The sequence below is a fragment of the Bos indicus x Bos taurus genome, chromosome 8 (genome assembly GCF_003369695.1).
Source record: "Bos indicus x Bos taurus breed Angus x Brahman F1 hybrid chromosome 8, Bos_hybrid_MaternalHap_v2.0, whole genome shotgun sequence".
In the NCBI taxonomy this organism is placed as follows: Eukaryota; Metazoa; Chordata; class Mammalia; order Artiodactyla; family Bovidae; genus Bos; species Bos indicus x Bos taurus.
This window is the reverse complement of record NC_040083.1, coordinates 111,865,686-111,892,255: the sequence shown is the minus strand read 5'-3', so window position 1 is coordinate 111,892,255 and position 26,570 is coordinate 111,865,686. Positions and strand designations below refer to the sequence as shown.

The 26,570-nt window shown below is 50.1% G+C and overlaps 1 protein-coding gene and 1 long non-coding RNA gene across 23 annotated transcripts in view; one reads left to right on the top strand and one right to left on the bottom strand.

The window, feature by feature from the left end:
- MYT1L (myelin transcription factor 1 like) overlaps positions 1 to 26,570 on the bottom strand; it is a 397,832-nt gene that overhangs the window by 225,859 nt on the left and 145,403 nt on the right. The gene's annotated exons all lie outside the window — the stretch shown is intronic.
- Positions 1,334 to 10,637, top strand: LOC113897762. Its single transcript, XR_003512426.1, has 3 exons — positions 1,334 to 1,373; positions 5,373 to 6,183; positions 8,843 to 10,637. It is a non-coding gene; the product is annotated as an uncharacterized LOC113897762 (long non-coding RNA).

Genomic DNA, 26,570 nt, shown 5'->3' with positions numbered 1-26,570 from the left:
CGCCCCTCAGGTCCCCGACGGCCGCCCGACCCCACCACCTCAGGGAAGGACAAGCTTCGGGTTGGAAGCCTCGGACAGACTCTGACTCGTTGCCGCCTGGCAAGCAGGCGGGCTGCCAGTCTGTCTGTCTGGACATGTTCCATTCCTTGCGTCAGAGGACACTGCGTACTCTGCAGCAAGAAATAGAGGAACAATTTATTGTTCACGGTACAACCCAATCCATTGTAATTATTTCAAGAAATAGGAGTGAGTAGGAAGGTTAGAGAGTAAAACTCTAACACTTCATCGCTAAGGCTAGGACTTAATCAGCTTGGGGAGGAAAAGCAGGAAATAACAGTTTGCAGGTAAGAGATGTGATGGGGCATCTCTGGCTGAATCCCACGATGACCTTCCCCGTGACTTGGGAAGACATGATATGCTGACATGCTCTTGGAGGTTGGAAATGCCCTGGTCGTGTACTTAGATCTGCTGGAATAAGTTTTCAAGGACCAGAGGAGGGAGACTGTTTACAATATGCTCTCGCATTTTTAATGTTTCCTTGACACTCACGGGGGAGCCTTGTCTTGAGGCCACAGCTCACTCGGTGCAGAGTAAACGTGACGTGCGTGCCTCTCCTGCTTGGCAAACTCTGAATATCCTAATGAATTACACCTTTCACTGTGTAATCATCCCTGTAAATGTTTTCTAGAAAAATAAAATGTACTAGATAGAAAGTAAGATATGCAGATGACACCACCCTTGTGGCAGAAAGTGAAGAGGAACTAAAGAGCCTCTCGATGAAAGTGAAAGAGGAGAGTGAAAAAGTTGGCTTAACATTCAGAAAACTAAGATCATGGCATCCGGTCCCATCACTTCATGGCAAATAGATGGGGAAACAATGGAAACAGTGAGAGACTTTATTTTGGGGGCTCCCAAATTACTGCACATGGTGACTGCAGCCATGAAATTAAAAGATGCTCCTTGGAAGAAAAGTTATGACCAATGCAGACAGTGTATTAAAAAGCAGAGACATTACTTTGCCAACAAGGGTCCATCTAGCCAAAGCTATGATTTTTCCAGTAATCATGTGTGGCTGTGAGAGTTGGACTATAAAGAAACCTGAGTGCCAAAGAATTGATGCTTTTGAACCATGGTGTTGGAGAAGACTTGAGAGTGCCTTGGACTGCAAGGAGATCAAACCAGTCCATTCTAAAGGAAATCTTGAATATTCATTGGAAGGACTGAAGCTGAAGCTGAAACTCCAATACTTTGGCCACCTGATGCGAAGAACTGACTCAATGGAAAAGACCCTCATGCTGGGAAAGATTGAAGGCAGGAGGAGAAGGGGACGACAGAGGATGAGGTGGTTGGATGGCGTCACCAACTCAATGGACGTGAGTCTGTGTCAGTTCCACGAGTTGGTGATTGACAGGGAGGCCTGGCGTGCTGCAGTCCATGGGGTCGCAAAGGGTCAGACACGACTGAGTGGCTGAACTGAACTGAACTGAGAAAATAAGATAATTCTATGAGTATAATATCTCGGATCGTAGTTAGCTTTATATTTTCTGTCTTAAAAAAGGATACACACACACACATCCACATGCACAGAGAGGCACACACACAACTGGGAGGGCAAGAACCTGTGTGAACCCCAGGGCTGTGGGCCGAGAGCAGCCAGGCCCTGGGCAGCTCCTGCACGTGCCCTGAGGTGTGGTCTCCTCGGACTCACAGCCAGTGCTTGGCCTGAACGAGTGACCTTCAGGGAGATTATGATGTAAAGGGAACACAGAATGTCCAGAGGCCCGGGGCAGTGAAGGTGGCCCTGGGGACAGGAAAGGGAGCCTGCAGTGCGTCCTTCCCTGACCGTGAGGACCGGTCCTGGCCTCCTCTGACGGGGCAGAACATCCTTCCGACACTCCAGCCCCTTTGTGTGTGAAGCAGAGACCTAAATAGCAGCACAGATGAAAGCAAACCACAAAACAGCCCTGTCTTCATGGCTTTCTTCCTGCTGCTTCTGAACCCACTGCACTGCCGCGTACTGGTTGGATAAAAAAGGTTTCCGCGGGGCTGGATTTAAATAGAAAGGTTAGGAAGACTGGTGTACAGCTTTAAAACGAAAAGAGAAGATGATAAAGAAAAGGCAGAGGAAACCTAATTATGTATACATATATTGCCAGAGAGGTAGACCAGAAATGGTGACTTGGGTATAAACTTAAAAAAAATGCAAGGCACATAAACATATATAGACGCTATTCGCACGCATGCACGCGTGCTTAGTCACTCAGTCATGTCCTTCTCTGTGCCACCAGGCTCCTCTGCCCATGACATTTTACAGGCCAAGAATACTGGAATGGGCTGCCATTTCCTTCTCCAGCAGATCTTCCTGACCCAGGGATCGAACCCGTGTCTCCCATGTCTCTGGAATTGGCAGGCAGATTCTTTACCCCTGAGCCACCTGGGAATCCCTAGATGAATAGATACATTTGCTGCTAAATCACTTCAGTCGTGTCCAACTCTGTGCGACCCCATAGATGGCAGCCCACCAGGCTCCCCCATCCCTGGGATTCTCCAGGCAAGAACACTGGAGTGGGTTGCCATTTCCTTCTCCAGTGCATGAAAGTGAAAAGTGAAAGTGAAGTCGCTGAGTCATGTCCGACTCTTAGCGACCCCATGGACTGCAGCCTACCAGGCTCCTCCATCCATGAGATTTTCCAGGCAAGAGTACTGGAGTGGGGTGCCATCGCCTTCTCTGAGATACTATTTATTACAATATAAATATAATTATATGTAAATATTTATACATTCATGTTATGTAAATATTTATATATTCACATACAAGTATTTACATATTCTAAGTATATACAATCTAATATAAAGTTTTGATAAATTTGCATTATTTGCATAAGTTTGGCTTAAAACTGACAGTAATTTAGGAGTGTTGAAATAAGATGCACAGAGATGGCTATGCAAGGATTTTTATAAAACGGTTACTTCAAAAAATGAATCATTGTCCAGAGGACTTCTGTCCTTTCTATCTAGAAAATAAGGAAACCTAAATGTTTGTCCAGTCCCACCCAGCCAGTGACAACCTGGAATATTTTCAGGCTTATTTTCTTATGTTGACAAAACAGTCATAGGTACCACGAGGCAGACTTGGCAGTCCTGGAGCTGGTTCTAATGAGCACAGCCCGAGTTACACAGACGCTGTGCAGCTGAATAAGCATGTTCAGAGCGTGTTTCATATTTTTTCAAGTAATTTTTATGATGTATTATGCAGTCTGGCTTAGAGATTAGGGTATCTTCTTCTTTTAAACATCAAGGAAACGGCTGTGATGGATGCTAGGGTCAGAATGAAATGCCTTCCCCGTCACGCATGCCCGAGGTGGAGAGGGGCTGGCAGTGATGCCCGAGTACCAGGAGTGGGTGGCAAGGACCCAGCCCCGCCCTCCTGGGGCCGCCTCTCAGGGCTGGTGAGAGTGGTCACCCGGCCTGCCCTGTGCAGTGCCGTGGCTGCTCACCCACCCCTGCAGGCACGCGTGGCCACAGAGCTAGATGGGTGAAAAGGCTTGTCTGTAGGGCTGTGGGCTGTCCCTGTGTCCTGACCAGGTATCTGTAGGGCTGCGGGCTGTCCCTGTGTCCTGACCAGGTATCTGTAGGGCTGTGGGCTGTCCCTGTGTCCTGACCAGGCTGCGGGCTGTCCCTGTGTCCTGACCAGGTATCTGTAGGGCTGCGGGCTGTCCCTGTGTCCTGACCAGGTGTCTATAGGGCTGCGGGCTGTCCCTGTGTCCTGACCAGGTGTCTGTAGGGCTGCGGGCTCTCCCTGTGTCCTGACCAGGTGTCTGTAGGGCTGCGGGCTGTCCCTGTGTCCTGACCAGGTGTCTGTAGGGCTGCGGGCTGTCCCTGTGTCCTGACCAGGTGTCTGTAGGGCTGCGGGCTCTCCCTGCGTCCTGACCAGGTGCAGCCGCCCAGGGACTGTCCTTGGGATTCAGGCATATAAGTGCTACTGGCGTGAACAGCACGTCTGACAGTAAAGCTGCCCCACTGTTTCCGTGCTTTCTCTGATTTTCCTCCTGCGTTTGCTCTAGATTAATCAGTGAGCTGACACCCATCTAAACAGCAACCGTATTATACACACGGTTGCTTGATAGCAGTGCTTCTGCAACAAAACTCCAGACACGGCCCGGTGTGGCCTTAAACGTCCCCCAAGGCCGCCTGCTCTAGATATGAGGCTCTTGTCAGTGTGACACTTGGAGCAGGAACGGACGGATCTGCACTGTCTGTTACCTCCCCTCTGAAGCCATCGCAGCCTCGTGACGGCTCCACGATGGATGGTCTCCCTCAGCAATGAGACTCGGCCACAACTGGGTACCGCAGTGATTAGCATTCAAAACCCATCGGGAGCTGCAGCTGAACTCCAGCTGCTAGCAGCCTTGAAAAGATCCAGGGCTTGCAAATCTCTCAGACAGAGGCATTTTGGAGATGAACATTCCATGACCAAATCACGTCCGATGTACACTCGCCTCCTGATGATAATGAAGCCCTCAGTCAGGCAGCCATTGCAGCCTGAAGGCTTTCAGGCCCGCACCAGGGTCAGAGGCTGTCGAAGCTGCGGCAGGACTCAGGCTGCAGCCCCGAACAGCGCACAGCGGCACCCGCAGGCTGGCAATGGCCCTGGGCGGGTACACGGGGGGAGTGGGGGGGCCACCGGCCCGTCAGCTGCACCCCAGGCAGGGTCTGGCCTTGTGGAGTCTGAAGGCGAGTGAGTCACAGGAACCTGCAGCTCAGTCTGCTCGGGTACACGTCCTTTTCAGTGGGAGCCACTGATCCTGCCAAGAAAATTTCAGCTGTGACCTGACAGTGACTCCCAAGGACTCCGGGTTCTCTCTGCCCCAGAGGACTGGAGCGGCAGGTTTGTGGTTCACAGGCTGACAGCCTGCAGACAGGCTGCTGACTCTTCCGAGAGCGGAAACGGTGGCCGCTGGATGCCGGCGTCACAACGGGACCGCTGGGGCCATGGTGGCTGCTCCGGCCACCTGGGACCCCTCACCAGACAGCGCATCGCTGCCGCTTGAGACACGGGCCCATCTGCTGCCCTCTGGCCACCAGCAGCCGGTCCAGCTTTGAATTTTAACAACTCTGCTTTTCCCTTCCCCCTCAAGAGAGAAACACAGACATCACAAACTTCAAACCCCAGCTGGATCTGTCATTTTAAGAGCCAGATAGAGAATCGGTCAAAAGCAGCTGTGAGGGGCCACTGAGGGGAGAGCTCCCCTCTGACCTGAGGGGACACAGAGTCCACCTCCCACACTCTGCAGGGCCTCGCGGTCCCGAGTAAGTTACTAGAAAATCGAGCAGAGTGGCAGAAATGTGTGACAATGATGTCTCCACTACAGGCACAAAGAAGAAGCCTGAGTACAGCTGTGATTCACGTGGCTCCCAAACGAGACCGCCGGAGCAGGCAGGGCCCAGGAGAGCTGGAGAGAGGGCAGGGCTGCCCGCCTCCCCGTCTGTCCTCTGCGATGCCCTGGTCACTGGAAACCCGAGAGGACGTGCCAGCATCAGAGATCGTGTCCCAAGGTCACACCCCAGGTGGACCACCGAAGGGTCAGTGCTCCCCTGGGTGGCTTCCTGGTGGCACCCGGGTCATTCAAGGAAAAACAGATGGTGTCCCCGTCATTCACAGACTGCCCAGACTGCCCTGTCCCCTCCTCGGTCCAGTCAGTTCCAGCAGCTGGAACCGGCCTCGCTCTGCTGCTGGGATCTGATGTGTCCCTTGGCCCAGTGACCGGGGGCGGGGGGGGACTTGGGTCCACAGACAACCTCCCTGGGCTTTGTACCCTGCGTGTTTCCCCTACCTGCCTTTCTCGTTCTTTCCTCCCTGCCTCCCTCCTGCTCTTTCACCCCTTCCCTGAAACAAGTGATTGTTCCCTGATTATATCCTCGAGAGGAGCAAGTTATTATCGTATAAAAAGCACACAGAGTTGCCCCTGCGATGCCGCTGGGGTGAAGTGGGCGTGAGGAAGCCGTTCTCACAGATAGGAGGCTCCGCTCGGACACACATAGCCCTGCGAGTACGTCACTGCTGAGGCCCACGTGTCTTCACACTGCTGAGCATGTGGTGGATGCCAGTGCCCGAGGCGCCGGAGCCGAGCGGCTGGGACAGGCCGAACCCCGAGCCCCTCAGAGCCCCCGCCGGTGTGACAGGTACCCCCATCCCCCGACCCTGCATCTGCCCAGTGAGTGGTTCTGTGCAGCTCGTCTGCCTTCAGCAGCCCCGCAGGGAGCAGGAGAGCACGTGGTCAGTCTGGCAGGACGCTGAGCTGCGGGTGAGGGGCTGAGACTTGAGCCCCGCCATGCTGCAGACCCCCGTGTCCATGTCTGCAGTGCGGCTCACCTGCGCCCACTATCTCTAAGGTCACCGCGGGTTCACGGTGCTCCCAGTGCACACCCAGGCCTCCACTACCCAGCCCAGCCCAGCTGCCCACCGTCTTCACCTCAGCCTCTGCACCGTCCACTTCTTACAATAACCGGAGTTCACGTCTGCCACCTGCTTTCCCTTCCCACCCTGTGGCCCTCCACCCGCCCTCCCTGTAGGGGAGGCTGAGACTGAGGGGGTGAGCGGGGAGCCAAGGTCTAAGGCCTCAGTTATCCCTAGGAAGATGCGAGGCTGGGCTGTGAGGAGTCCCTGAGGGCTCCCTTCTTCGGGCCTGGGTCATCCCTCCAGGAAGCAGAGGAGACCTTCAGATAAAAGATGAGCCAACCTGTCACACTGCTGGTAACTTAGGTTTCAGCTCAACTTTTGGACATATTTTAAAACTAAAGCAAATGGAGCCATTCTTAACACTAGTAACTGAAATCTAATTCAGATTTTCGGTGTCCATCCACTGCATACACTTGGTAATGCAGGAAAGTAAGTCAATGTTTACTTACCTAACCTTGCAGAAGACTCTTGAGAGTCCCTTGGACTGCAAGGAGCTCAAACCAGTCTATCCTAAAGAAATTCAGTCCTGAATATTCATTGGAAGGACTGATGCTGAAGCTGAAGCTCCAATACTTTGGCCACCTGATGTGAAGAACTGACTCTTTGGAAAAGACCCTGATGCTGGGAACGATTGAAGGTGGGAGGAGAAGTGGACAACAGAGGATGAGATGGTTGGATGGCATCACTAACTCGATGGACATGAGTTTGAGCAAGCTCCGGGAGTTGGTGATGGACAGGGAAGCCTGATGGGCAACAGTCCATGGGGTTGCAGAGTTGAACACAACTGAGTGACTGAACTGAACTGAAGTCAATATTTAACTTAGAAAGCGCAGCTTGGAGGTGAAGTCGGCAAGCCCTCTCTTTCTCTGACCTGGTGACTTTGGCTTTTTTTCCAAAAAAGCCTCAGAACCGCCCCCCCTCCCCCTCCCTGCCCCCAGCTTTGTTACAAGTGAATTTTTTCTTAGGAATTACATCCTAGATAATGCTCATTTGTTTTGAACATTAATAACATCCAAATATCTGTTCCATTCCAACACCTGGAGTTCCCTATATTATCTGAGTGGTTTAACAGTTTCAGTCTTATTTTTATTCAAAGATGCAAAATACACAAACAAGCTTCCAACGTGAGAAATGTGCCCATAGGAAGTAAGGAAATGGGAGAGGGGGGAAGAGGAAAGAAGGAAAGAAGGGAGGGAGGGAAGGAAGAGAGAGGGAGGGGAGGGTGCACAGGAAATCTCGCTAAAACGTGACCAGTGGTGTTGCCTGCACTTTGATGGGAGGCCCATCAAGATGGATTTAAAATATGTAAATTGGATTCGGAAGTCAGAATTCAGTGACATTAATGAGTTCGGCTGAAGCTGGAGGAGGTTCAGGAAGTCCGTGGAAGACTGAAGGCAAAATGAAGAGCTGAAACCACCTTTTGAAGAGGTTTGAAGGAGAAAGCAATGTGGACCCACTGTGCGCCGGCTCCGGGGGGCCAGGTGGTGACCAGGTGGGAGGAGGGGCCCATAGGAGAACACGCAGATGAACCTGAGGGCTGAGGAAAGGGATCCTGTGGGCGGGAGCACGTGGGTGAGAGGGGGAGCGGGGAGGGGGGCAGAGCAGAAGGGGAGAGGGCCTGGGATTGGCTGTGAAGGGGGTGCAGCCTAGGAGGGTCTGGAGTACTTCTCGACTGTCCACGTTCAGTTTTATAACTTTCAGTGGAGGCATCGCAGCTTAGCAGACATCGCGGTGAGAGGACCATGCTTTGCTTCCTACGTGTGCGTTTATACTGGAAGGGCTTAATTTTACTTAGACTGTGATGGAAGAAGAAGCCTTCCAAAGTGCTTTTCCTTACCCCGGGGCTTGAGACCCACTCACCACCTGTTGGCTGAGCCACTCTGCCTAAATAATACTTACATTAATTAAGATTTACTAGCTCGATAGCTTAGGAAATTACAAGTGATACACTCTGGCACTGGAAATTAACGAGGCATCGATTGATCACCTAAAGGATGAAATGCTATAGTCAGGCTCAAAGGTCTCTGCTTAGGATGACTTTCTTCAGAGAGTATTGGGTTGGATTTTTATAATTGGTAAAATAATAAAAGTTCATCTGCATTATAATCTCCCATGTCAAAAGTACCCAAGGAAGGTCACTTTCCTCCTGGAAGTGGCTCGGTGTCAGTGTTGGATGCTAAAATGAATGGACTTATTGTCCACAAGGCTACAGTCTCTGTCCTTCAGAACACTTAGATAGGACCCAACGGTGCTTCTGGAGTCCTATGTTTAAGATAAACAGTGTGAGATAATACATGTGGCTAATTCACAAAGTGATACAGCAGAAACTAACGCAACAGTGAAAAGCAATTATATTCCAATAAACACTTTCTCTGTCTATAGATAACCCACCACTTCCTGAGGACCCACAAACAAAGAAGGCTCCCTAAGGTCAGCCCGTGTTATTATGAAACCACACTTGCCTGCCGCCATCCGTCCCAGGCCAGGATTTGGACCCAGACTGTCTGACGCCAAAAACCTTGATCTTTCCAGGGCAATATACTGTCTTCAGTTTCTAAGCCTTCTTACTCAGCAAATACTGTGCACTGGACCCTGGATAAGCCTCCGTCGGTGACCTACGGCATCTCCCCTGTCCTGTGCTGGCACCTCGTGGAGCTGTCTGGACCCACTTTCTCTGCTCACAAAGGTCCCAGACTACTTGACTTTCCACTTCGGATGTCAACTTTGTACAGCTTTGTTTTCCGTCAGTGTCATTTCTCACTTCTGACAGTGGATGCTGGTCTCGGGCATCTGGTTGTTCAAAACCTTGTTCCGTCACTTACTACCTATGCGACTTCATTCTTTGAAGCTTCACTTTGTTATCCATGAAAGGGAGATGGTACCATCTCTAGACCCTCAATAGTGATCAAAGGGAGGTGCTAATATCTCTAGGCCCTCAAAAGTGATCAAGTGAGAATAAACATCAACTCACTTAACAGGTATCCGGAGCAGAGAAGACAGATAGACAGATAGATTTCAAAATATTGTTATTTCAAATATGTTGCTCCTTGGCACAAAATGGATTTCTAAACTGCACATAAAACCTGTAAATATGATTTTTAAAATTCAGAATGAGGAGGCTGGAAAGCTCTCCTAAGAGGATATTTCTGAGTTATAATTCAGCTATAATTTCTGAATTATAGCTCATGGATTCAGGACATCTATTTGATTGTATAAGGCCTGCATGTATCTCTGGGCCTCTGTGTTTTCAATTGCAACCTGGAAGGAAAAGCATGTTCTCAGCAGCTAACAGGCAGGGGGAGGTGGCAGAAATTATTCATCTCAAGGTCAGGGTGGCTACCACCTGGATCCTCAAACATCAAGGTAGCACAAAGCATGGATTCACCAGGCAGAAATCTGGTTTCCTGAAAAGGTGGTCTTCTGGTTTTCCAGAGCACCCCAAGAAAGGAATCATGCTTTGACCAGAACAAAAGGAGTCTACTCCCAAATATCTATATAAGCACATGCAAATTGACTGAGAATTACATGTTTTCATGTAAAATGTTTTCAAAAATGTCATACCATTCAATTCTCATGAGCAAGTGTGAAAAATGTCTAATTTAAAAATTAAATGTAGATTGGGGATTTATTGCAGTTTATTTTGATTCACTGGAGCCGTTAAAGTGTTCTGATCCCTCCCAAAGAGCATGAGGCTGGTTTTCAACCTCTGACGTCTGCTTTCACTTTGCAAAGGTCAGGGCAGAGGAGGGGACTCTGGGGTCAGAGCCGGCTTCTGGGCCCTGGGGCAGCCTGACGGCACGTGAGAGACTCCATTCGAGGCAGAGCGGATGGTCCTGGTGGGGACTAAGATGCTGCAGTGTTCCCTGTTGAGACAGGAGGCCAGTCGGAGGATCTTGGGGGAGACGAGGAAAAGAAAGCATGTTCTAACTGAACTTTGTCAGGATTTCTAGTGAAAACAAAACTGTTTTTCTTTGCTGCTCATTTCTATCCATTTCTATCAAGTCCATCTTGGACCACAGAATTTTGATCATGGTAAAATGGTTTGGCAAAATATGTGTTCTGCTAAAATGCTGATTAAGTAACTGCTCCAATTAGATATTATGGCTACTCAGTCATTCAGAAACGTGGAATTTGAAGACATTTTTATAAAATAAAAAAAAATAATCCTGATAGTGAATGCACTGTCTAAAATTGTAAGAGTAATTATCAGTTTTGTTTTTTAGGTTTTACATCGGCTCTTAAAACTCTATGATGAAATCATGTAGTGTAGTGAGAGCACTTTTAAAAGGAAAAGTGATATATATAGATAGATAGATGGATAGGAAGCATTATTATCATTATTCATAACTTAGTTAATAAGAATATATCAAGTAGCCTATCATTTTATCAAGTAATTAAGCAAACTTAATATGCCCATGGACTAGACTTCTATAAGACAAGCATTTAATGAAATTATCTTGTCATTCTGAAGAGTTTCCTGTCACTTTTAAGGGAAATGGCAGGTAGTGAGAGTAAGTTGTAATTAATATTGATTTAATCATTGCTGTTGGTTTTTAGTCTCTAAGTTGTGTCCAACTCTTTGCAACCCCATGGACTGCAGCACACCAGGCCTCCCTGTCCATCACTAACTCCCGGAGCTTGCTCAAACCCATGTCCATTGAGTCAGTGATGCCATCTAACCGTCTCATTCTCTGTCACCCCCTCTCCTCCTGCCCTCAATCTTCCCAGCATCAGGGTCTTTTCCAATGAGTTGGCTCTTCACATCAGGTGGCCAAGGTATTGAAGCTTTGGCTTCAGCATCAGTCCTTCCAATGAATATCCGGGGTTGATTTCTTTTAGGATTGACTGGCTCGGTCTCCTTGCTATCCAAAGAACTCTCAGAGTCTTCTCTAGCACCACAGTTAAAGCATCAATTCTTCAGCCTTCTTTATTGCCCAACTCTCACATTCATACATTCAATTTTACTATGATTTTCACAAAGAACACCATTTTTAATATGTTTTTTATTGACAAAGTCAGAACTCATGAGAAGTTCGGATGACATATGCATTGGACATATGAGAAAAGACACCAGATGGAAATTGAGAAAACCATACACATTTCCTGACTATTCCAAGAAAGCAAAAATGCCATGGTTTTCCTTCTTATAATTTTATATGCTTTTCTTATAGGATAGGATGCTTTGCTTTTGCTTTCATTTAATTTAAGAGAAAATGTCTGTTGCTATAGAAATGTGTTTTCATGCTGAGCTTGTTATCACACTGGCTAGTCTTTGAGATTTGTCAACAGTAGTCAGGGCCTCTCTTAGGACTAGATTGGGTCTTATTTCCATAAACCTTAACCAAAGCAGACGAAGGAACTGCTGTGCAGATCTTCAGAATCTCAAAGACTTCAGATGTGAGTTACACACTGAGCCCTGAAAGGGACTTTACACCTGGGTCCTTGTTCTGGGTCCCAGTCCTCTCTCTCCAGTGACCTCGAGAAGATTGTATTCACCGTCTGGGTGGGCTGGCAGCTCTCAAGGCTGCATTGAGGTGGTTTCGGTCCCTAAAGCTCTATTCTCCTGCATCACATCTGTCCTGTGAGCCAAAGCAGTGAACGGCACGCCCAGATCACACCGGAGCCCTGCCAGTGGGTTTTGGAGTGTTGTCAGTGAGATGAATCTTAAATACGCCTTGGCTCTTGCAGGCAGATTTAAGTAAAAAAGCTTCTGATTCCCTGTCCTCGTTTCCTGGGAGAAGATCTGCAAGGGAAGACTTGGCAGGTGCACAGGGAGCCGTGAAGCAGCACCCAGCAGGGAGTCACCTCACCGGGAATGTGTGTGTTCCAGGCCGTCACCCCTGGGCTTCTCCCCACAAAACCCACAGGCCCGGTGAGAACCCGGTCCCCCTCACACGCGAGCCAGAGCCGAAGCCCAGCCAGCCTCCATCGCTGTGCTGACTCCAACTGAATTTGGATGAGTGTACGGGGCTCCGTTCTCATTTAGGGCTCTGCTTTCCCTGCCCCCTCTCTCTGTCCTTACATAACGTGCACATGAACGCACAGGCACACTGGCTCACACGCAGCGTACACACACGTGTGCACACACTTGAAACCACTCATAAACATCAACATGGAGCCACAGGCAGCGATGGCAGTGAGTCATCTCCCGGTCTTCCCGTGACAGGTGGAGCCAGAGCATCTGTTCCCTGGGAGTCAGGGGACAGAGTGTTTGGAGTCTGCACCCTAACCTACAGGCTGTTCTGTTGCTCACTGCAGCCCTGGGACTGGTGGCAGGGAGATAAATGGCCTTAATCGTGGGAGATTCCCTGGTGGCTCAGCTGGCAAAGCATCTGCCTGCAATGCCAGAGACCTGGGTTCGATCCCTAGGTTGGGAAGATCCCCTGGAGAAAGGAATAGCTACCCACTCCAGTATTCTGGCCTGGAGAATTCCATGGAATATATAGTCCATGGGGTGGCAAAGAGTTGGACGCAACTGAGTGACTTTCACTCTATAATTGTGGAAGAAGTGTAATCTAACGTCTGAAAGAACTTCTAAGAGCATGATAGGAGTCCTCCGGCTTGTTTCTCAAGTTAATAAGGACAGACGGCTGTAGTGAACGGCCAGGGCAGGGCCAGCAGATGCTCCTGGGACCTGTGTCCCAGAGTCAGGCCGAGCCAGCATCTCAGGCCTGGGAAACACCCGGGGAAGCCAGCGGGGCCAGCATGGTGCCGATGGAGCGGCCATTCACCTGAACTACGGGCACAGCAAGGGGGCTGGAGCTGAGGCTGGAGTCCCAGGGTGACTGCTGGCTCCAAGCAGCTTCAACAGTCCAGGGTTCGGGACTCTTCTGCACGCTTGGCACCAAGACTGAGCAGACCCCATACAACATGACTGCTCTCACTAGGGTCACAGGTGTGCATGAAGAGGTGGTGGGGGATGTCCTCCTGAAGGGCTGGAAACACCCTGAAATTACCTGCACAGCAGGTGTGTGTGTGTGGCCTGAGCTTCCCTTCCAGGTCTCAGGTGTTCTGGAAGTAGGGACGAAGGTGCTGCCTGTGTTCGGGCCAGCTCCCCTCCTGCACACACCCATGCCCGCTTGCCAACAAAGCCAACACTTAACGCCATGCTTCAGCAGGTGGGCATGTGTCCCCTGCACAAATCTGTGGGGCCCCTGACCTTCTGTTGTGTAAACAAGTATACCTGTGGGATGGAGAAGCCAGGAGGAACTTCTGGACTTGGAGCCCCCAGCAGCCTCCAGCCCAGTTAACCACCCAGATGACCCTAAACCCCAGACGCTACCCCCTTAACCCCCTTCAGGGAATGGCTGGGAGTGGCTTTTCCTTAAACATCCTTCTGGGCGGTGCCTCCTTGTCCTCCCCTCGCCCCACAGACATGCAGGAAGACGCTCATGAGTTCACAGTCTGCCATGCTCGGAGCTGGACCAGCTCTCAGAACTGGGGCTCCAACTTCACAGGTGGACAACCGTGGACAAGACCCCACCCACTCACTTCACACCTTGGATTCCTCACTGCAGACAGAAAGAATCGGAGCGTCACCCTCATGGCTGTGGAGGGGTTTTAATGAGACACTGTACGTGCCAACCACACGGCACATAAGGCTTGTGATGGGCCCACCCTTTTTGTCCTCGTCAGTATAAACATGTACAAAAGTCAGACGATGCAAGCTTAACAAGAACTAGGAAAACTTCCTGAGATACCAACTTTTTCTCAAATAAATGCCTTCCCACTTAGAGTTTACAGTCCTCATGGAAAGAGAAGGGATGTGACTATTTGGGAAAGGGGTCAAGGGGCAGAAGGATTTATTGTGTTTTCTTACAGAAAAGGAGGCCCACAGCAGAGGAGGGAGCGTCTCCTTTTGCAAGTGCTCCAGCAAATCAGTGAGGGTAAGTGGGGGAGGGCGCTCTGTAACCTGAAGAAGCTCTGGGGGCAGTAATGAACATCACCAACCGAAAGGGACGGCGGGGGACTTTCTAACAGATGGATAGGCTGGTGACGCGTGACCCCCGCGCAAGCGTAGCAATGCAGGCGGGGACAGCAGGCCTCACGGGCTTCCCTCTCCTTCTGATGAAGCAGGGACACACGAGTCACAGCTGAGCCTCACGCCGCCTCCGATCCAGCCGTTTGCAGAGGTGCAGAGGCCAGAGGAATACAGCAAGTGACACCCAGAGACGACATCGGCCAGTCCAGCTGGCGGGCCTTCTGCAGGCCGAGCGGGCAGCTTCGCCGCTGCGGTTACATGGGAGGAGGAGAGGGGGGCGCCCGTGTGGGCAGAGGAGGTGCTGCAGTCACCCGGCAAGAGGCCCTGAGCGCGAGTGTGACTCAAACTCCACAAAGAAGCTTGTGAGACAGTCTTGGAACTCTGAGTCCTGCCTGAATAGTTGATGATAATGAAGCCTTTTTTTTTTTTTTTTAAGGTTTGGTAGGTGGTTATGCTTTTATAAAAAAGAACTTTCATATTTTAGCAATTTATACTGCTGTATCTCTAGATAAAATTACACACAACATGTGTATTTGCTTCAAAAGTAACCTACGTCTGGGAGGCAAGGCTGGTGGGGTGTAGAAAAAGTGAGTTTGGCTACTCTTTGAATTACCCATAATAAAAAGATTTTAGAAAATGTTAAAGAGAGGACAAGTAATTATATTTGCCAGGTCGCAGATCACAGGTAATGAGATTTAAGGAAAGAAGAAGAACCAGGCCCGCGAGGCCCGCGGGCATGAAGAGGGTGGAGGTGGGCAGCCAGCCTCCAGGGGTCACGGTGCAGAAGGGGGCGTGGGGAGCCAGGGGTTCACCAGCTTGAGGAGCGGCCGTGGTGAGGACAAACAGCCTTCATTGACGCAGTAAGAATCTGGGGGGTATTCATTGAAAAAGTTCACACTCGGGCCCTCACTGATATAATAGGTCACAGATGGTGATCACAAATTTATGGAGAAAACAGTCACCCCAGGTGATGCTCAGGTAGGCGGTCCTGGAGCTGCCCTGAAAAGCTCGAGGCTAGGGCCAGGCCTGCTGTTTCAGAAACAGACACTCTCGTGATGGTCTATCCCCAGGACGAACCCGCGTTGAGCAAGTTCCAAGTTCACAGACGGTGTTTAAGGGGCGAATCAGCCTGAGCGCATCTGAGGGGAACAGAAATGACCTTCAGAGCCGAGTCCACGTCCTCCCTGGGAGGCAGGCCTGTGGGCCAGATGGCACCCGTGACCTTACGGGGACAGAGTGGAACCAGGAAGGGGGCCGTGGGACGCGTGTGTCCGTATGCCCCGGGGGTCTGTACAGATGCACCGTGGTCTGGACGCACGGCGGTCCAGGTGACTCAGCCCTGCCGACTTGTTCCAGGAGGACATGGGTCTGGGGCCGGGGTCCCTGTCAGGGGGTCTGCGCTCACCAGCTCCCCTCCAGGCAGGACTGGGTCTGGAACCTCATTTCTGAGAGATGGGAGGTTCACTCCGGCCCCACACACCCTGTACTTCTCAGCTCCCCACTGACCTCCTCCTGCCGTGTTCTAGAGCCGTGAGCTCAGATGGCAGAGCTGCTGGAGGAAGGACAAGGCTCCCCAGCTTCAGCAGGGCCCTGGTGTGAGCAGGAAATACACTTGCACACGTTAGAGCAGGAAGCACGCTTGTACACGTTACACTTCCTGAGTTCATTCCGGGGTCCCTCGTTAAGCAGCCGGGCCATCCCAACTGACTCAGACGCTAGTGAGCTGCTCAGACACTGCACACACCCAGGTCCACTCTGGCGGCACCTCCTCTTTCTACTGTGACAGATGCTCAGGGTGATCTGATCTGCAGCCTCTCCCGGCTCCTGGGGGCGGAGGGCTTCCTGACCACCCTCCCACTTGCCCCAGCTACACTTATTTGCATTTTTTGTAAGAGCAAATCATTAGTGGGAAATTTCTGAAACAGCATCTTAAAGATTTACAACTGAAATAGAATTTATATCATCTCCTTGTCGTGAAAAGCAAAACACCAAGCAATGCAAACAAACACGCTGACTGTGGCATCCCGGCCACCACCCTGCGGCTGGGCCTGTCCAGGGCTCAGTGGAGGAGTCCAGCCAAGAAGACAAGGTGCCTGGCCTGGATTTCACAGTATCAGCGGAAAAAGCAACACTGTAGCTTATCTTGCTCATGGAGAGACGCTTTTTTCCCCTCACAGATTTTCATAGGTGGGCTAACATTTAATGCAGCAAATATAATCTCAGCATATTTCTACAGCATAGCACCTATTTTTGTAATTTAGAGATATAAACCTATATTTCATATAAATATAATTTTCTTACAGATACTGAAAACAAAGAATGTGTGTGTGTGCTCACTCACTCAGGTGTGTCCCACTTACGCAACCCCATGGACTGGAGCCTGCCAGGCTTCTCTGTCCATGGACTTTTCCAGGCAAGAATACTGGAGTGGGTTGCATATCCTTCTCCAGGGGCTCTTTCCAACCCAGGGATCAAAGCTGCATCTCCTGTATCTCCTGCATCGGCAGGTGGGTTCTTTACACCTAGGGGAGCCCTGGACAAAGAACAGAGACCACAATCCAGCCCTTCTTGATAAATTTGGCTAATTAGGATGTTTGTTTTACTTTACAAGAATGATGCAATAACATTGAGTGTTGAAGGCCATTCAGGTAAATGGTTTAGTTGGCTGTTTCTTACAGAATTCGGTCTGTATTTTGATCTTTATTGTCCTCCTCCCCCTTCCTTCCTTCCTTCCTTCCTTCCATTTGGTTTTTAGATCCTTTGAATAAACTGCTCAGGCCATCACTTCTGGGGCTGTTTGTGCCTCTTTCTGCGCCCCCCGTGGCTGCAGCGGCCCATGTGCCAGGGAACCAGTGCAAGGGCTTCAGGGCAGCAGCGGGGCCCACGCTCACCGCGACCCCACGTCTGTCCCCGGGGAGGCCGGGCTCCCTGCTCTGTTCACGCTCCTGGGATGGAGACCCAGCTCAACCGCGCCATGAGTGCCCGGGGCGCTCAGACACTAACAGTCTCTTCTGCTTTCTGTGTGAGAATGAATTAAAGACGGGGTTCACACAGCTTTGACATTTTGCCTAGAACTCCAGAGCATGTGAAAGACAGAGATAAACTATTTATGGATGATAGACGGAATTTTCACGAGAGCACACACACTGCTTCTCACAAAGAGGAACTTCCTGTGTCGTCGTGGGCCTTTCCAACTGCAGTCCCACGAATACACATTATCACACTGAGGATGCAGGTCCGGTTATTTCCCTTAGTCAGACACCACACAAGAAGACGCAGTGCCCAAGGGAGGAAGGAGCCTCGGACTCGGAGTTCACTGGCAGCTCTGTGACAGGCACGGGCTTTGGCCTGGAAAGTCCCCCAGTGGGCGGGGGTCACGGCCAGTCGGGTGGCCCCAGGATGAAGCTCTGTTGGACAGGGACCAGCTTCCCTAGGCGGCTTGGGAGCCGGCCCAGAACACCACACCCAGAGCTCATCCTCACTCAAGTAGTAAAGGGCTGCCCAGCTCCGCTCTCAGCACAGCACAGGCGAAATGAACGCTTGAGCAAAACGGATGCGGCCAAGTTCCCTCGTGCCTCCATGGGCCATGTCACGCCCACTGCCTAGTACTGGTGCGTGCGAGTCACACATGCACACACACGCACGCGCACACAGGCCTACACAGACACACAGACACACAGGCCTACACACACACACACACTCCTACATGGACACACACACACAGAGGCCTACACAGATAAACACAGGCCTACACAGTCACACACACACACACACACACACACGCCTACAGAGACAAACACAGGCCTACACAGGCACATATACAGGCCTACACACACACACACACACACACACACACACACAGGCCTACACAGATACATACACACATATGCAGGCCTACACAGATATACACACACAGGGCTATACAGGTACACACACACACACACACACAGGCCTACACACACACACACACACAAACACACACATGCCTACAGAGACAAACACAGGCCTACACATACACATATACAGGCCTACACAGATACACACAGAGGCCTACACACACACACACACACACACGCCTACACAGATAAACACAGGCCTACACAGACACACATGCACATACAGGCCTGCACAGATACACACACAGGCCTACACAGACACATATACAGGCCTACACAGATACACATACACATACGCAGGCCTACACAGATACACACACACACAGGCTTACATAGACACACACAGGTCTACACACATATACATACACACAGGCCTGCACAGATACATGCACACGCAGGCCTACACAGACACACACACACATAAGCCCACACGGATACATACACACACCAAGGCCTGCACAGACACACACACACACACACACACACACACACAGGCCTAAGCAGATGCACACACACATGTGCTCTCTCTCACACACAGACACACATTCACACGTCCTCCTGAACCTTTTTTTTTTTTTCTCCTGAACCTTTTGAAAGTGGATTGTAGGGGTCACACTTACTCAGGCCTAAACCTCCAATATTCATTTTCTAAGGGAGCAAAAAATTATTCTACACAACCCAATAGTAATTTTAACAAAAAAGAAAGTTACTATTGTTTCAATCACTTCAGAAAACGTGCATGCCACATTCACAGCCCTCATTACTCCCATATATTTTCCGTAGCTCTTTTGCCGTATTAAAAAATGAAGCTAAGATATAAAATCACCTTCTTTTTATACTCTAAAGAATCTCTAAAGAGTATGTTGCTATATTTTTCCAATTTTTGTCATTACATAGCTATCTCCTGAATGTTATTTTAGAAAACACTTGAATCATTTTGAAAGCTGACCTTGAAATTATAATTTTATTACTGAATAGGTGGACAAGCAGTGACATAGCTTCCTGTTTCATACTTTGTAAAACAAACTTTTAGTTACAGGATTTTAGGGAGAGGGGCGTGCGTGGAGTGTAGGATCACGGGAGACATGCGGTTGCTTAGAGGTGCTGAGCGCATGTCCCCAGCATCGCACAGGCTGCTGGGCTGGGTCCTGCCCTTCCTCACTCACCTCCCCTCTCCCATCCGTCTCCTCCCTTCCCCCTCCTTGCTCTCCTCCACCACCCCTTCCTGGCCCTCCTTCCCTTCCTTCCTTTATATTTGTGTGGCTCAAAAATAAGTAAAACATGAATAAACGAATGAGTACAAACAATGGAGACCCCCCTGGATTCTGCCTGCTCTGCACGGTGACGACAGAGACACTTCTACTGGCTTCCTGTCCGCCATCCAGAAGTTTCTATGCAAATATAGCAAAGAGACGTGCAGTTCAGACGTCTGCTTCTCTTCGGCATCTTGCTTTTTTCTTTAACAAAATATCCTTGAAATCTGTCTGCATCAGTTCGTGGAGCGCTTCTTCATTTTTACACAGCTGCATGGCAAGAGAAGGCACTTTGATTGGAAGAGCAGAAAGCACAACACAGATGTAAGTCAGATTACTTGTGCCTTATCTTTGATGGCGAAGCGAGTGTGTCTCGGTTCTTTATGAATAATAATCACAATGACTACAGTGAAGGAGGGTGAGCGGGGCCCAAGGCGCTCAGCCCTGGGTGTCAAGGGCGTGGTTTCAGGCCATCCTCAACAGATGACGAAGCAGAAGACATCCAGCCTTTTTATGGATGGAAATACTGAGATTCCGGAAGACTGAGGGTGTCATTTCTTCCTGCTTTCAAGTCCGGGCTGTTCTGTCCCTTACGTCCCGTGCGGTGCTGTCTGCGTCTCACCCGGACTTACACACCGTCCTGCCTCCCTCCACGGCCACTGTCCCCGCCTCTTCCCAAGCAGCCTTGCCCTGGGGGAGACCTCGGCCTACCGCGTGGACCTCTGAACCGCGGTCCTTCTCACCGTCTTGTCGAGGACAGGTGCCCTCCCGGCGGCCGTGTTTAGACTCGCCCAGGTTTCCTCACCACCGCAGAGCTCACCCCCGACTCACGGCAGCCACGCCCCCGACTCACGGCAGCCACGCCCCCGACTCACGGCAGCCACGCCCCCGACTCACGGCGGCCACGCCCCCGACTCACGGCGGCCACGCCCCCTCCTGCCCCACCCTCAGACCCCTCGGTCTTTGCAGAAGCTGGAGCATCGTCTATGACACCCACGTCTGTCTGCAAAGTGTGTGTGAATTCTCCAGGAATCCACACGACCTCCCCAGGAGCACTGAGCTTCTCCCATTTTTAGGGTGAGTTAGACTTTATCACTTTCTGCACACCCCTCTTACAGCTCTTTCCACAGTCTGTGGTGTGTTTTGGGGGGTATATGTGCCCCCTTACCATTAAAGGGTTAAATGTGAACAGATATGCGGCAGAATTCCCTAATTCTACTGTTTGTACGGAGCAGCTGAGTCAAAAATGTTACAGAAATGCACAGTTATGTGTATGGATGATGCTTGTAGTAATTTATTTAACTTTTTTTATAATTTAAAAAACCAACCAAACAAGGGGCTTCTCTCATGCTCCAGTGGTTAAGAATCTGCCTGTCGACGCAGGCGACACAGGTTTGACCCCCGGCCTGGGAAGAGCCCACAGGCTGAGGGGCAGCTGGGCCCACAGGCTGCAGCCACCGAGCCCGCCCTCTGGAGCCGGGGCTCCGTGACGGGAGATCCCGCTGCAGCGAGGGGCTGGCGCTGGGGACGAGGGAGTAGCCCCCACTCGCCACAGCTAGAGAAAGTGGCGCAGCAACAAAGACACATAACAGCCAAAAGTAAATAAAATGCTGAAAAAATTGGCATGTATTGGCTTTAAATGTGGGTTAAATACATTCCCTTCACTGGTACCTGTAGGAAACACAGGCTCAGAAACACTCCAGAAAACACATGGGCTCCAGGCAGCAGGGTTAGTGTCTGCAGATTTATGGACATCAGCTTTGCAGGAGGGGTGGGGCCAAGCAAAGAAAAGATGGCATTAAGGAAGGCCCCAGGCAGTGTGGTGCTTCACGGAAAAGGCCTAAGGTGCTGCATAGGACTGAACGCCTCGAATCACATTTAACACAGTAACACACACTCCAGGAAACTCAGTGGAAAATAATGGCATAAAGTGAAAATTAAATATTCCTTCCACCTCTGACCCCCAGTAAATATATATACCTTTCTTACAAGAATGTTGGGACACAACATGTAAATATATACATGCTTCCACGGTGGCTCAGTGGTGAAGACTCCGTCTGCCAATTCACAGATGCAGGTTTGACCCCTGGGTTGGGAATATCCCCTGGAGAAGGAAATGGCACCCCACTCCAGTATTCTTGCCTGGAGAATCCCATGGATGGAGGAGCCTAGTGGGTTATAGTCTGCTGCTGCTGCTGCTAAGTCACTTCAGTCGTGTCTGACTCTGTGCGACCCCATAGACGGCAGCCTACCAGGCTCCCCTGTCCCTGGGATTTTCCAGGCAAGAACACTGGAGTGGGTTGCCATTTCCTTCTCCAATGCATGAAAGTGAAAAGTGAAAGAGAAGTCGCTCAGTCATGTCCGACCCTCAGCGACCCCATGGACTGCAGCCCACCAGGCTCCCCCGTCCATGGGATTCTCCAGGCAGGAGCACTGGGTGGGGTGCCGAGTGGGGTGCCCAGTGGGGCACCACCGCCTTCTCTGGGGTGATAGTCTACGTAGTTGGCAAAGAGCTGGACATGACTTAGCGATTAAACAACAACAGCGTGTATTTGGACGGCATCACCAGCTCAAGGGACATGAGTTTGAGCAAACTCTGGGAGATAGTGAAGGATGGGGAAGCCTGGCGTACTGTAGTCCATGGGGCTGCAAAGATTCGGCTTGACTTAGCAACTGAACGACGAGAACACTATATATTTGGAGTTACAGAGTATTTGGAAACACAAACTGAAGCCCACGTTTCACCAACCTGTGCGGTGTTGCCTGTCCCGTAGCCCGGCCCGGTACACAGTGCCGCGGAGCCACAGGGGCGTCACTGGTTACATCACACAACAGCTCTCCTGCTGTGAGGCTTGACACACGCAAGCCCGTGTGTGTACAGAGGGGGCCACAGGTCCAGTGCTTGTTTTCACTTGACTTTGTACCCACATGATTTTCAGGATGATTTCAGGATATTTCTTGGCAAGCCAGTTGATAAAGGGACGAAATCACTAGAAAGTGTTGTCCCCTCTAAACCCCACGGGTTTTGTGGGCCTGCCCCGCCTGCGGCAGGCGTGACAGCTGCTCTTCCGCCTTCTTGCAGACTCTGGGTAGGCTCCACCCTGACTCCCTGGCTCACACGCCAGCCAAGCGCTTGTCTATGGAGTGTCATCCCTGCAGTCTCTACTGGGTGAGTTTGCAAGTAATAAAATTTGAGGAAAGAGTCAGAGTTATACCCTCTTTCCCACATGCAACAGCAACCATTCAGGAGCTCTTATCTAGATGTTTACTAGAGGCCAGTAGGCTTGGATTACCGTGATATTGAATGGTTTGCCTTGGAAACGAACAGAGATCGTTCTGTCGTTTTTGAGATTGCATCCAAGTACTGCATTTCGGATTCTTTTGCTGACCATGATGGCTACTCCATTTCTTCTAAGGGATTCCTGCCCACAGTAGTAGATATAATGGTCATCTGAGTTAAATTCACCCATTCTGGTCCATTTCAGTTTGCTGATTCCTAGAATGTTAACATTCACTCTTGCCATCTCCTGTTTGACCACTTCCAATTTGCCTTGATTCATGGACCTGACATTCCAGGTTCCTGTGCAATATTGCTCTTTACAGCATCAGACCTTGCTTCTATCACCAGTCACATCCACAACTGGGTGTTGTTTTTGCTTTGGCTCCATCCCTTCATTCTTTCTGGAGTTAATTCTCCACTGATCTCTAGTAGCATATTGGGCACCTACTGACCTGGGGAGTTCCTCTTTTAGTATCCTATCATTTTGCCTTTTCATACTGTTCTTGGGTTCTCAAGGCAAGAATACTGAAGTGGTTTGCCATTCCCTTCTCCAGTGGACCACATTCTATAAGCTTGTTTTAGAAAAGGCAGAGGAACCAGAGATCAAAATGCCAACATCTGCTGGATCATAGAAAAAACAAGAGAGTTCCAGAAAAACATCTATTTTTGATATATTGACTATGCCAAAGCCTTTAACTGTGTGGATCACAATAAACTGTGGAAAATTCTGAAAGAGATGGGGATACCAGACCACCTGAACTGCCTCTTGAGAAACCTATATGCAGGTCAGGAAGCAACAGTTAGAATTGGACATGGAACAACAGACTGGTTCCAAATAGGAAAAGAAAAACAACAGACTGGTTCCAAATAGGACAATTTGGACAATTTTCCAAATTGCAAAAGATTCCAAATACGAAAAGGCTGTATGTTGTCACCCTGCTTATTTAACTTATATGCAGAGTACATCATGAGAAATGCTGGGCTGGAGGAAGCACAAGCTAGAATCAAGATTGCCCGGAGAAATATCAATAGCCTCACATATGCAGATGACACCACCCTTATGGCAGAAAGTGAAGAGGGACTAAAGAGCCTCTTGATGAAAGTGAAAGAGGAGAGTGAAAAAGTTACCTTAAAGCTCAACATTGAGAAAACTAACATCATGGCATCCAGTCCCATCACTTCACGGCAAATAGATGGGGAAACAGTGGAAACAGTGAGAGACTTTATTTTTGGGGGCTCCAAAATCACTGCAGATGGTGACTGCAGCCATGAAATTAAAAGACACTTACTCCTTGGAAGGAAGTTATAACCAACCTAGATAGCATATTTAAAAGCAGAGACATTACTTTGCCAAGAAAGGTCTGTCTAGTCAAGGCTATGGTTTCTCCAGGAGTCATGTATGGATATGAGAGTTGGACTATAAAGAAAGCTGAGCACCAAAGAACTGATGCTTTTGAACTGTGGTGTTGGAGAAGATTCTTGAGAGTCCCTTGGACTGCAAGGAGACCCAACCAGTCCATTCTAAAGGAGATCAGTCCTGGGTGTTCATTGGAAGGACTGATGTTGAAGCTGAAACTCCAATACTTTTGCCACCTGATGCGGAGATGTGACTCATTTGAAAAGACCCTGATGCTGGGAAATATTGAGGGCAGGAGGAGAAGGGAACGACAGAGGATGAGATGGTCGGATGGCATCACTGACTCAATGGACACGGGTTTGGGTGAACTCCGGGAGTTGGTGATGGACAGGGAGGCCTGGCGTGCTGCGGTTCATGGGGTCGCAAAGAGTCGGACATGACTCAGTGACTGAACTGAACTGAACTGAGAGGCCAGTAAAATCCTGGCCTGAGGGCCAGAGCCACCTGCCACCAACTTTGTGAATAAAGTTTTATTGGGACACGGCCCCGAGCTCTTGCTGACTCGTCATCCTGGCTCCTTTCTCACAACAGTGGTGAGATGACAGGACCTGCTAATACTAAGGTGTTTACCACCTGGCCCTTCGTATTAAAAGTTGGGCCCCCGATCTAAGCTGTCTGATGATTTATACCTTTTCCTCTTATAGACAGGCATGTGAAGATTTACCCTTTGTCCCAGAAACTCCTGTTATGACACACACATGCTCCCATTTTAAAATGCTAATCTGTTCACGTCAATCTACTGTTTTATTTCATCGCCCAGGAACTTAAGTGTGACACACTCAGAGCAAATATATATGGATTATCCCCCCAGGGCCACACACGGATCTTCGAAGGGTAAGAGAACAGGTAGCCGCATCCAGGAATCAGAGCGCAGGTGTGGGTGCCCTGCCTTTGGCGCTGTGCCCCGAGGGCCTCCTGGACGTCACCGGAGCCCACGGGGGCGAGACGCGGTCAGGGCGGGTGTGAGTGTTGGTCGTGCTCCTGCCGTCACCGTGACTGTTCTCCCGTCGGCCTCGGGGCCTCCAAGCGTGCGTCACACCCACAAGAGTCCACCACCTTCAGGGCCCGTGACACTTGGCCAGAGGCCGGGCAGGCTAGAATTTTTAATCCTTTTTTGAGCACGTCCAACCACCTGCCTTGAAAATGCACAGGTCTCAGAATCAAACATCCTGCCTCCACCAAGATGCCCACGCAAGCCACAGTTGAGTGTAAACATGGATTTCTCTTCAAAACCTAGCTTATTTATCTGTTTCTTTACTTATCTATTCTTGTCTAATCTCCATTGAGACTGGTCTTTGAATGCTCTGCAGTACACCACGCTGATAACCATCACTTAAACATTGAACACTTAACTCCATGCCAGAAACACCAATTCAGACCCATGTGAAATATTCCACTAAATATTCTTTAATTCGTGACCAAAGCACAAGGAGATCAGACAACATAACCGCTCTGTGTGAAACAGCTACAGTTCAGAAACTTTAACTGACCTTAAAGTCAGCTGTTACTTTAATGCTCAATGTGTATAGCTTTTTTTTTTTTAACTCCAGGCAAATGATGATTAAACATAATGCCTTTCCCAAACTAAACCAGCGAATGGTTTCTTTAGGGAAAGGGAGCGAGATATAGACGAGAAAATAATTACAGCAAGCGTGACCTATTGTTCCAGTTCACAGAGCTCTGAAGACGGCAGCACCCACGAGGCTGGAGCGTCTGGAAGCCGGTCCCAGCCTCTCACTCCACGTCACAGTGAGGAGCTCTGTTATCAGACAGGCAAATGGGGAGCCAGCAGAAAGACAAATTGCCATCACACGCTGAGCCTTCAAAGCTGCCAGAGTTCTCGGAAACCACCAGCGCGCCAGAACCTTCCCATTTCCCCCAGCGAAGTCCCAGGTGGTAAATGGATCCTGAGTCTGGTTATAGAAAAGATACCACGAGCGTTTCTGAGGCCAGTTTCTGCACACGCTCTGAGGCTGAGCTCTGCCCCAGCGGGAACTGACTGGCGTGACGGGCGTGGGGACTCTGGGTGGCGAGAGTCCCCGGAAGCTGTGCTGCCTGACAGCCTCCCCCTGCCGTCTGCCAACCCACCCCCGAGCTCCGAGCCATAATCAGTAAACCTTACTGACCAACGCAGATTTGGGGGCAATGATTCAAGATGACGCCTTTCCATCTGAGAGTCCACGTCCCCCACCCTGGGGGTCCCAGGGACCCCTCAAAGCACCCCAAGGGATGCAGGCATCTGTGTGGCTTCAGGAGCAAGAACAAGGCATGCACCCTCTCATT